Here is an 11,683-nt window from a genome sequence, read left to right on the forward strand (position 1 = left end):
GGCCCAAACGAGCCCAAGAGCACGTCTCGGCCCAATAAGTAGTTGTTTCGGGACGCGGACATAATCCATTTAAAACAATCCCTTCAAAGAACATTGAAAATCTCGAGATTAATTTGAATAAGCTTAATCTCAGCTATTATCAAGAAAATCCATATTATAAGCTTTCCAATCCATTAGCCGAATAAAAGGCTTTAGAATGGACTGAGGAAGCCTAAAATGTTTTCTCTCAAGGGACTGAAGCCGTCTAATGTTTTCGTAGATAAAACGCCAAGATGTCGACGATATCGGTGTTATATTTTGCGGTACAATCTCTTTTGTATTCTGTTCATGCAGCCCCTGGTGTCGAAGGTGAGGCCATAAAGTAAGCGGAGGTCAGATAACTTTGTTGTCATATACCGTTTACTAGATATATTTTAGAAACTCACAGGGAGGTATATGACTACCCCTATATTTTCGAGAGTATCCAGGTGCGATGCAATATCGATGTTACCGTTATAAAGCTGACGAGTTTGTTCTATTGCCTCTACTGGTCTCTCTTCTATGGTCTCATTTGAAACATTCTTTCTGTGTTAGAAATTCTATTTATCGCGAAAGACTATAATCGCCGTATATAATATAATACCATGGGGTGCGTCCCAACTAGTACCTACCCATACATAGACCCAGCAGCACAGATTAGGCACACCATAGGAAATCAAGAAATCACGCGGCCAACTCGCGGGTTTTGAGGCCCACTACTGTTTACAGGGCCAGCTAAGGTAATTGGCAGTCCTAATCAAAATGGCGTCTAGGGAATTGCTGGCTCCGAGCTTCACACTTTTATTCGGATTAGTTGCACTTATTTACAAAAAAGGTGAAAATTATTTTCCACTTTTTTTTGGGGTTGAGATTAAAAAAGCTGTTTGGTAAGATTTTGAGAAAATAACGCGGTTTCGTGAGGTTAGATTTTCATGAAATGGATAACCACCAAGTTGGTTAAGTACGAAACAACTTCCGACTGAATTGGGTAACTTTCCTCATAACGTTCTCATACCTATGTTCCCTCTCTTTATGATTAAGTTTTAAATACGTATGTATCTACTTATTTAATTGCATTGTGCTCGAAGAATAAGTTTTTTCGACGAGCAATTCTTTCTTTCGGATTAAAACCTCCATTATATCTCTATAATATCTAAATTAATCCAACTAAGCCATTAAACCTCAAAACCGAATTAAAACACAATTTTAATAAACGTAAATCTGTGAACATTTCTTCCATACAACGGCTCATCGACTTCAAAATACAGCACGTCCGTACATTGCCATTGCAAACTTACTGGTACCTTCAAACCAAAGGTAAATAGACCTTAAAGCTTGGCAATAAGGATGATGGTGAGTGTATATGATGTTGGTGTTTAACCAAAGACATGTTAGGACATGGTTTTGGAAGCTAGCCAGATTGTCCACCGTTGTTTGCGCCACTAACTCATAGAGGTATTTCAGTTTTGTAAAATCTGGAGTTTATGAACAATATTCTGTTGCGGAATATTGGCCATTGCGGTTAGGTTGACTCGTGTTAAGGTTTTACGTTGGCTCCAAATTCCAAATTGTAGAGCGACTCTGACTTGACAGTTTATCGTTGACATGAAATGAAAATTGTTCTGAGTTTGAAATAATTTCGAATAACGAATTTGCTGACGTTTCGCACTGTTCGGTTTTTGAATTAGGAAGATTAGGTTTAGAACAAAATTACGTTCTATAAAATGGTCTATACTTTGATTATATAAATGTTCTGTATTCCTTGGGCAGCAGTCGGTTGTTCAACTACTGTTGAGTGTTAAATAAAATTAAAACCATATTATAGGTAAATATTCAGGAGTTCATGAATAACTTATATGTAGAGATACTTACCTAATTGAAGGTTCTTATGCATTGTTTTCATCCAGATTGTAAATGTGTAAATAACAATTCAAGATAAATCCTAGGCTAGATTATGGGTTCTCTACTTACACCCAAAATTAGACCTAAAGACTTCTAAAAATAATTTATTAAAAATTTATTATATGTATAGACTAGCTGTTGCCCGCAACTTCGTCTGCGTGGGCAATATAGAATAGTCAAAATACTACTTATCCCGTAGGTGCATTCTTTCACGTGACAGTATAATTAGGATTAGCACTTAGCAGTCGCATAGATTCAATGGTGATGAATGAATGTGATTCAAAGGTTGTGGTGTGGATATGACCATTTATCTAAACAAAAGAAGTAAAGTTTGTGACGTTGTGAATATCTCTGGATCTAGTTTATTATATGTATAGATAATACATGTCACTGAACTTGTACCGGAATTTCCCAGTCCAATATTGGGCCCATTTCTTAGCCTGGTTTCTGGTTTTAATATAAAATATAATACGCCTGTGCTGTGTGTTTAGGCCAGTCCTTATTGAGTCAGGCCTCATGAGGCCTCGCTGAATAAACTATGAAATTCGTTTACTTTTATTCCGGCCCAATTTGGATAGTTGCGTGGTTTTTTCTTCTGTGATTTGGTAAGTTATTTTGGAACTATTTTTGTAGATGATGAATGACTGGATATTAAGGCTAGGATTATCGGATGCAAGGTCATAAAATAATTAAATTAAATCTATACATATAATAAAATGATAGTTAAGTCAAAACTGTACATTGAATATTTTTTTAAAAGAATACTTGGGGGGTGATCCATGATCGATTCTGAACCCAAATATGTAGTTTTTAGAATTTTTGTCTGTATGTCTGTTTATCTGTTTGTCTGTATGTTTGTCTCGGATAATCTCAAAAAGTACTGCATGGATTTAAATCAAATTTTGCATGACTATTACCTGGAGGCCGGTTCAACACATAGGCTATATATTATCACGCTATCACCCACAGGGGTTGAGCAATGAACGATTAAATAAACTAAATTGGAAATTATATATTGCCCACGCAGACGAAGTCGCGGGCAACAGCTAGTAATTAATAAAAACTTATTTATTGATGGCAACTAGGCCCAAATTATGTTAGTAAAAGAAAGAAGCGACAATATTTCAAATTACGGTCTTCTCACCAGCCTTTCCATTACATGAGGCAGCCAAGGATTGTCATACTTCTCGGATAATGTTTTGTACATTAAAAAGCTATAACGCCTTAAACTTTACTATCTGTTTAACTACAAAAACCATCATCACCAAAGAACACCATTTATCCAAACTTCAAATTAAAACATTCCCCTCTATTACAAACGAAATCCCCAACAGAACACAAAGCACGCACACAGACAAACACACAGACAGACAGACATGTCAATTATTATTCATGTATGCTGTCTACCTGTGAACGAAGCCGCGTGCACGCACATGTTTAACTACGTTACGTCGAATACGTTTGTCGAATAAACGTGGTGCTTTTGTTTTCTTTATAGAATGAGTTTTGTTAAAGAAAAACAGGGATTTGATGTTGAAAACATGGCTTGTGTTTCTGATAAACTGTATATTAAGAGATCCAAGTAAAACTGAGCCGATCCTTTAATTGAGACATGTCTTGCTCAGCAGTTAATTTAGCGACCCTAAACTCAAAATACTCATCATCTTCCGAGCCTTTTCCCAACTATGTTGGGGTCGGCTTCCAGTCTAACCGGGTGCGGCTGAGTATACCAGTGTTTTAGAAGGAGCGACTGCCTATCTGACCACCTCAACCCAGTTACCAGGACAACCCAATAATACCCCTTGGTAAGGCAGAATCAAAATTCAAAATACTAAAGTTCATAATTAAGGTCTACCTAGACATACCTACTTCTAGAGGGTGCACTAATAAAACAAAGACAGTGTTTGCTGGCCTTTTAAAAGCGCTCGAAGGCACGTCACTATTGTGGTCACAGTTTATGCTTTTAGGCTATGGTCTCGATAGTAGCGGAAGCGTAAGCGATAGCGGGTTATGAAATCTAAGAAATTGTTGTTGCTATGGAAGGTATGAACAAGTTCCTAACAAGTATGCGGTCTGGTTAAAAGAAAATCAAAATAATTTTATGCGTTTGGGAGTTACTACAGATAAATGGACAAAAAATCCACAGGCACGTCAAATATATAGTAGGAGTAATTTTTGTATCGTAAATTAATTAATTTTCAGTTATTATTTTATTAATTTTCATTTGTCAAATCGCCGATTTGACCAATGAGCGGCTAGTACCTATGGCTTATGGTTTGGTTAACGTTATAATACATGGTGTAACTCTTACCCTTAACTTTTACGGCATTAGCTTACCTACCTATAAGTATGATTCCTTTGGGATGTTTCATGTCACGTGAGTAATATGTAATATGAAAAATGATCATTAGGTACCAACCACGTCACAGCCTTCCACTCCCGCTGTCCGCCATATTTGAAACCTTAGCCTTACGTTCTCAAACCTAATTGCAACTCAACGGAGTGTCAGCTAGCTGCAGTGTCAACAGGTTCATTAGCGAAGAAATGCATGGTTATTGGCGAAATTGTGGCGACTTCTGCACCAACTCATTAATAACGTTTTGAAGTCGAAGCCTGAAGTTTTTGAAGTCGTATGAACTGAAGCGCTTAGTTGCAGTTTTGTGGATTGATTGGCTTTCATTTTGGTACCTAATGAGCGTTTTGGTTTGACTTAATTGGCTCTTATGTTCTCTTAGAGTAGAATAGAATCATTTAGGTATTTGCCAAAACTTCTCTTAGTTTTTGGATAGGTAATTCCTTAGCTACATTAAGCCCTGTTTATGTGTAATATCTGATCTGAAAGCAGTGCTATATCGTGTGTGCACCAAAATGGCTACCACTCTATTTGCCTTTAGAATCGCTGTGACTTTTAGTTTTCGAAACAGGAGAGTAGCAATTGGTAGAAAGAAACTAATAACAGCTGGTAGCAATTAGGTAGCAATTCTCTGTATGTTTTTCGAGGGAATATACAGTTGCCCGGGTAACTTGGTTGAGGAGGTCAGATAGGCAGTCGCTCCTTGTAAAACACTGGTACTCAGCGCATCCAGTTAGACTCGAAGCCGACCGCAATATAATTAGGAAAAAGCTCGCGAGATGTTGCTGACAGCTTTTTTGAAGCACACTATATTTTTACCTACTACAGTAAGAAATTCAAATTTTACCATTTCCAGTAGATTGTACCAGGAAATACTCTTCTCAGAACATTGAAACACTACAGTAGTTTGACTAGACTAATAAGTAGTCACTATGTTATGTTCTAAACACACTCAGTAAAGCAAACAAATAAATTACACTACAATATATTGGGACAGAACGACAGTTGTTACTTCAGTTCCTATAACTAAAGTCGTATGTTCAAGAAGTCACAGTTAAGATATTGTTTTGGAAGCCATACCTAGATTGTTGCTTGTATTCCCAAAAATAACTTTAAGGTTGTTAACAAGGATCCTGGTTTAAGTTTGTAAGAGTTCAGGATTTTGGTTAAAAACTTGCTATATTATTAATTATATTATAGTAAGTATATCTTAACTGATATTATAACGCTAAAAAGTTAGTTTGTATGTTTACTTGAACGCTGCATTTGAGAAACTACGGGACCCTTTTGAAAACGTTTTAACATTGGTTAAAATTAAATAGTCTAGGTACTTATCGAGGATGGTTATAGACTACTTTTCAGGGGAAGTATTTTCCACGGTTCGTGGAAACCATGATTATGTATTATATAACCGTGACCATGACAGTGTAGCCACTAGCCACACCCAGACATTAATTTCCCTGAAACAAGCTTCAAGCCTAAACACAACAAATGTTTAGTTATTTTATATTAGACAGTGTTGCCATTAAGAAAATGTTCCCGCGCATTAGAGGCTAATGGCGGCCATGACAAACAGTCACCGGGCCGCCATCTTGAAATTTTGCCGTCAAAAGTTTTGGCAAGCTATTGCTTTCGGAGCATGGCTATTAAATTGCCAGATAAAGCTATAGATTTAATGTGAAATGATATTTCAAATGATCGCTTGTTTTGAATTTATTTAAATCTATGTAGGTATTTAGAGCTAACAATGATTAAGGAATTTGTAGAATGGAAAAATTTTAATCCTTGTTGATAGGGCTGCCATCTCGAATTTCGCCAAACCCGGACAAACATTTAAAAAACCCGGACATTTGGCGTAAATCGCATTTTTCCCCCGAACCTAATTTGTAATCCCTTTACTATTAACATATACTTAAATTCAATGAGGTGCTTCCTTACATGAAAAGTGTCCGGGTTTTCCCCGGACACTTCTTGAAACCCCGCCCGGACGGCCCCCGGACGGCCTCCAAATGAGGACAAATCCGGGGAAACCCGGACGGATGGCAGCCCTATGCAGAAGTAACCTGTTTTTCTGTCAGTTTCGTTTTCACGCCATAATTACTGAAATCTATTTAATGATATTAAGTAGGTTAACAGACAGTCGAGAGTTACTTTTTGTCTGGTTGTGGGGCGTACTTCCCTCGGGACGTGAGTGGAACCGCGAGGAATAGCTAGTTTGGAGTATAAAGAACCTGAATTTTAAAAAGAAAAATAAATTCAAGCTCAGCGAGTTTTCTATACATTTTAATCAAAGATTAGAAAAAGGAATTTCTCTTTAAGAGATTCTACGCACAAGCATACAGATTTCTCTTTGTAGAACAAAAGATGATTACTTTTGTACAGAGTTAAGGGTTGCTACTGCTCTGAGATTGTATTCTAAGTATTAGCAAAGTTTTTCAAAATATTAAGTTACACAAAACGATAAATTGGTGGCTCCATGTAAATTACTGGTACCTACTCAGCTGCATCTGGTTAGACTGGAAGCCTTAAGACCCGAACATAGTTGGGAAAAGGTGGATGATGATGAATGTGCTATTTGTATTTTAAATTATGTTTCTATATTTTCTGCTCCAGCTTTTAGTCTATGTCCATTCCAAACTCAAAATCGGATTAGCTGTTTATCTGAAGAAAAGTTACAGCCAGAGTTAGGTTCTATCAAAGTAGGGGTAGTTTCAGTTGTACCTTCCTATAACGTATCAATAGGTATTAGTATGTATAGATACGTAGTTATGTTATGATAGCATCGCTGCTCAACTTTGAGTCTCGTTAAATTCTCTGTCACTATCACTTAGTGCTGCGATCTAAGCCTTGTATATCATAGGGTTGTACCCAATTATATTGTTTTAATGTAAAAATATTTATAAAGAGTTTGTAGCTAAGTAACAGCTGACATCTATCTAATATCGGCTAATATCGGCCATGAAGATAAACGACGTTTGGCGCGGTCGGTCCATGGAGTTCCTCTGTTTTTTAGGAGGCATGTTAAATTAGTGAGTTGACTGTCATTTGAACATCTTTGGCAGTCGCTTCGGGTGGTCAATGCTAGGAAGTCTATTTTACCAACCAGTCTTACCCAGGGGTACCAAGTTGCCCAAGTAACTGGTTTGAGGAGGTCCAATTTGTATATTGCATTCACTACACTTATAATACTGGTACTCATCTGCATCTAGTTAGACTGTTAACCGACTCAAACATCACGTGTCTATCCTTTCCCCAAATACGTAGGGGCCACGATAATAGTTGGTAAATAATGAATTTAACCTCAAATATCTTATCAGTAATTTAGACAGCCCTATGCAGAATCGATCGCTGTCTCCACATTCGCTTGAAATCACCCGCTCGCTGCAGTTGTAAGCAAAGCAGCATGATGTTGCTATGTATGTATGTTTGCCTACTGAACTGTACTTGTGTGTGCAAGAGGCTTAAAGAATTAACACGTAACAAGTATATTTGCTGAGATATGGATTTATTTGTTTTATGGAGAATAAGGATTTTTTGCTAACGTATGAGAGTTTATCTGGCTTATGACGAAAGGGATGCGACTACAAATGTTGGGTTGAAATAATTATAGCATCTGCGAATTACGGTAATTAACTTTAAATTAAATACTAAGCAAGTAAATAGAAATAAGTAATAATTTTGTACTGTTCTTATGTACTTAATTCTTGAGGAATTCCGATTCAGAATCAGGATTCCTTCTTCAAACAGTTAAAGTATTCAGCTTGTTAAAAACAAATGATTCAAACCTAATTCAAGCTTGCTTGGTTAACTCCAATTGTTAAACTTTCTGTAATATTTATTGGATAGATTTTGACATGATTTTTGAATTCTGACAAAAAAAAATTGTAACCTAATTTCAGCATAAGCCCTTCAGCTGAACAATAAAAACACCTTTTTATATTACAAAAAACACAATTAATCTACATTACCTTCAACAGTACATCAATTAAATAAAACAAACAAGCTCTCAAAGATTTATTTGTTTTTAATCCGTCTGGTTGTGGTCAACAAAAGCCCGTGATAAAAAAGGGCGTTTCGTTTCACGTATGGTTCGAGGTGAACCACATTTTACACGCACGTTTCACACCGCAGCTCGATTTCAACACAATTAATGGGTAACAATTTTATGTGAATTATTATGTGGATGTTTTGGGAATTTTGTGAGTTATTTAGAGAGCTGTTTCGTTGTTAATATTGGTAGAGTATTGTTAGCAATCATATTAGTGTTATAAACTTGAGAGTTTCTGCGTGAATGTGTAAGAAAAATACATATTTATGTATAAAACCGATCTGGGTAGAAACTATCACAACTACAACATGGAGGCTGTATAAAATAAAATGAATAAATTAAATAAATAAAAAATAAATTGAAAACTAAATAAATAAAAAAAAAATACTTGAGGTATTTTCAATAACAGACAATAACTACGTTATGTAAGTATAAAATGCACACAGAAACGTAGCCTGTGAAAGGCTGTTATATTACTGGAGTAAGGTACTTATTGGCTAGAATTAACTCGGGTATGTAGGACTTAGCAAAGAAAGCCACGGGCAAAAGTTAGCTAGACTGCTCTCAAAAACATATTCTACCTTAATAAACTCACACATTATATTTGCGTGTTTCTAGTAAAAGCTCTAAAGTACTTTGTAGGCACCATTATAATACTACAAATGCTTTTACTACGTTCCTTATTGCCTAAACACACGCATTTTTATATGTTCCCATTTAGAAATATCTAGGTATTAAAATGAGGTAGTACTTATATTTTATCAAATGTAGCTACGGCATATACCTACCTACCTAGTTTTGGTGAGCACTTAGACGAACTGCTGACAAAGGTGCTCAGAAGACAGATATTTTCAATCTTCTTCTTCTTTCTGCCTTGTTTCCAATATAATGTGGTCGGTACAATTTGTTTTTCGCTTCCATTCCTCTCTATCAGCCGTCAAACTAATATTTACTCTCTTTTTATTGAAGTCCTCTTTCAGGCAGTGTATTAATTTATCCTTCGGTCTTTTTTAGAACAATAACGTTAAAAATAATTCGTAAGACAGAAAACAATGTCTTCATTTACTTAGGTAGCACGTAATTAAAAATGTGTGGAAGCAAATTATCCCAAAGCCTGTAGCAACCGAATCAACAGCATATCTTCAAAAAATTACGAGTTGAACTGGCAAGGGTTCAAAAAGGAAACATTACGCTGGTTTCTTATCACGGCAGTATAGCAGAGGCCTCTCAAATTAGCTCAATTCCTATGTTAAGTGAGAGCTTATCGTAAACATTTGATGTACCACTCAAACCTTCAGAAATAAGGCCGGTTGTATATCAGAATTTGGAGATTTGGTAATGCTTGGCTTTGCTACGAGGTGGCAATTCGACAGGGAATAAACTTTTTAAAAATAATTGTTGAAAATAGATCCCTTTATGAAAAGTCTGACAAGTTAAAAGCACTGTTTAGTCTTAATAAATACTTTTATACAATACATACTTTTATTACAATTTACTAGTCAATATCTGTGAGATTTTAAAGTAAAAATTATATACTTAACTTAATTGGCCCTTTAATGAATCATTGATCTGTATTTTTTTATATGACGAGGTAGTGGGGACCTTATAGGACACGAATTCAAATTCAGTATAAATTGCAAATAGTGTAACCCGCCTTATGTACTGTCATTAACACATATAACGACTGTCGAAACCGTACAGCTAGGATGAGATGCTCCACCGGTTTAGTTTTCACGATTATGTTACGAAGAGATCAGGTCAGGTCATATGGCTAAGGGCTATTTACTTGATAATATACAGTCCCTACTTTATAAAGGAATCTTCATTTACTGGGTCACAAAATATATAAGTACAGTCAGCGACAAAATACCATGAATACGTGGTAGTGACATTTAAATTTAATAATTTTGATTATTTCGCAAATTTTACCACCTCGGCCGACAGTCGGCTCGATGCGATGGTTGGATTTTTTTCTAAGAAAAGCATATTATATTAAATCAAAGTTTTTGGTCTTCTGGTAGCGGCCAAGGACCTGATCGTTGGTATATGCATACCACATTAATTTCTATACCGACTTTTGAGCCGGAACAAACTGTCGCCTGGCTAAAAGTTTGCAGTGTGTATTCTTAATAGACAGATAATTTGCAAACAAAGTTATTTGCTGCGAACTGTACTTCTACAATACCTTAAAAGTATTTTTTCCCCAAAAATATCTAGACATAGAAACACTAACGAACCTACAATATACAGACACACGCATAAATAAAATCCGCCATTGATTGTATTACCGTAATGGATGACAGGCTACAGAATGCCTCACCGCTGTGCACTGAATAGTTCATAAAAACTATGGCTAGGAGACGTTTCGGGGATCCTCGTATGGTCTCACTTGGAGCGGGGAAAATAAAGTATTCGTTTTTCAGAAAATCGTTCTAATAAAGTAGGCATAGGTTAGTATATTTTTGTTTGTAATTTTTTGCAACAAATTGAAACATTATTTCACAGTTGGTTTAACTATCCCCGAGTAACACAGGCTACATTTTATCCGGGTACGGGCAGTAGTTCCCACAGGACGCCGGCGAAACCGATGGAAAACAGCTAGTAATTCATACATATATCATTTACGACCAATTTCTATATAAGAAAGGACTTGTTTTGCTTCTGGCTATTAATTCTATTGGTGCTTAAAAACTTGTCCGCTCGGTTTTGGTTGAGTCTGGCCATAAAGTAAAGAGCAATTATGTTTTTTTGGGAATCGCCAATAAGTAGAACTTTCTTTATATTGATTCAGACAATTATCTGATAACAAGTCTGATTGCCAGCAGTCTTAATTTATCAGATTATTATAACAAAGACCGTGTACTTATTAGTGAAACGTAACTAGACTGTAACATGATCCAAATGTCTAGATATTTTTCTATAAGCCAATTTGTAACAATATAGGAGAATGAGCGTTTTGGGCTACCTCTCCTCTAGCATTAGGTGATACATCAATAGAAAGCTTATTTTATGGAGAGTAATTTCTTGTATGGCGGCTACTGTCATTTGTTAGTGTCTTATGTACTCTCTTGTGTAGGTACTCCTCTTATGAACTCTCTTATGTACTCTCTTGTGTAGGTACTCCTCTTATGAACTCTCTTGTGTAGGTACTCCTCTTATGAACTCTCTTATGTACTCTCTTGTGTAGGTACTCCTCTTATGAACTCTCTTATGTACTCTCTTGTGTAGGTACTCCTCTAATGAACTCTCTTATGAACTCTCTTGTGTAGGTACTCCTCTTATGAACTCTCTTATGTACTCTCTTATGAACTCTCTTATGTACTCTCTTATGTACTCTCTTATGTACTCTCTTATGCACTCTC

This window comes from Helicoverpa zea, chromosome 20, assembly GCF_022581195.2.
Source record: "Helicoverpa zea isolate HzStark_Cry1AcR chromosome 20, ilHelZeax1.1, whole genome shotgun sequence".
Classification (NCBI taxonomy): Eukaryota; Metazoa; Arthropoda; class Insecta; order Lepidoptera; family Noctuidae; genus Helicoverpa; species Helicoverpa zea.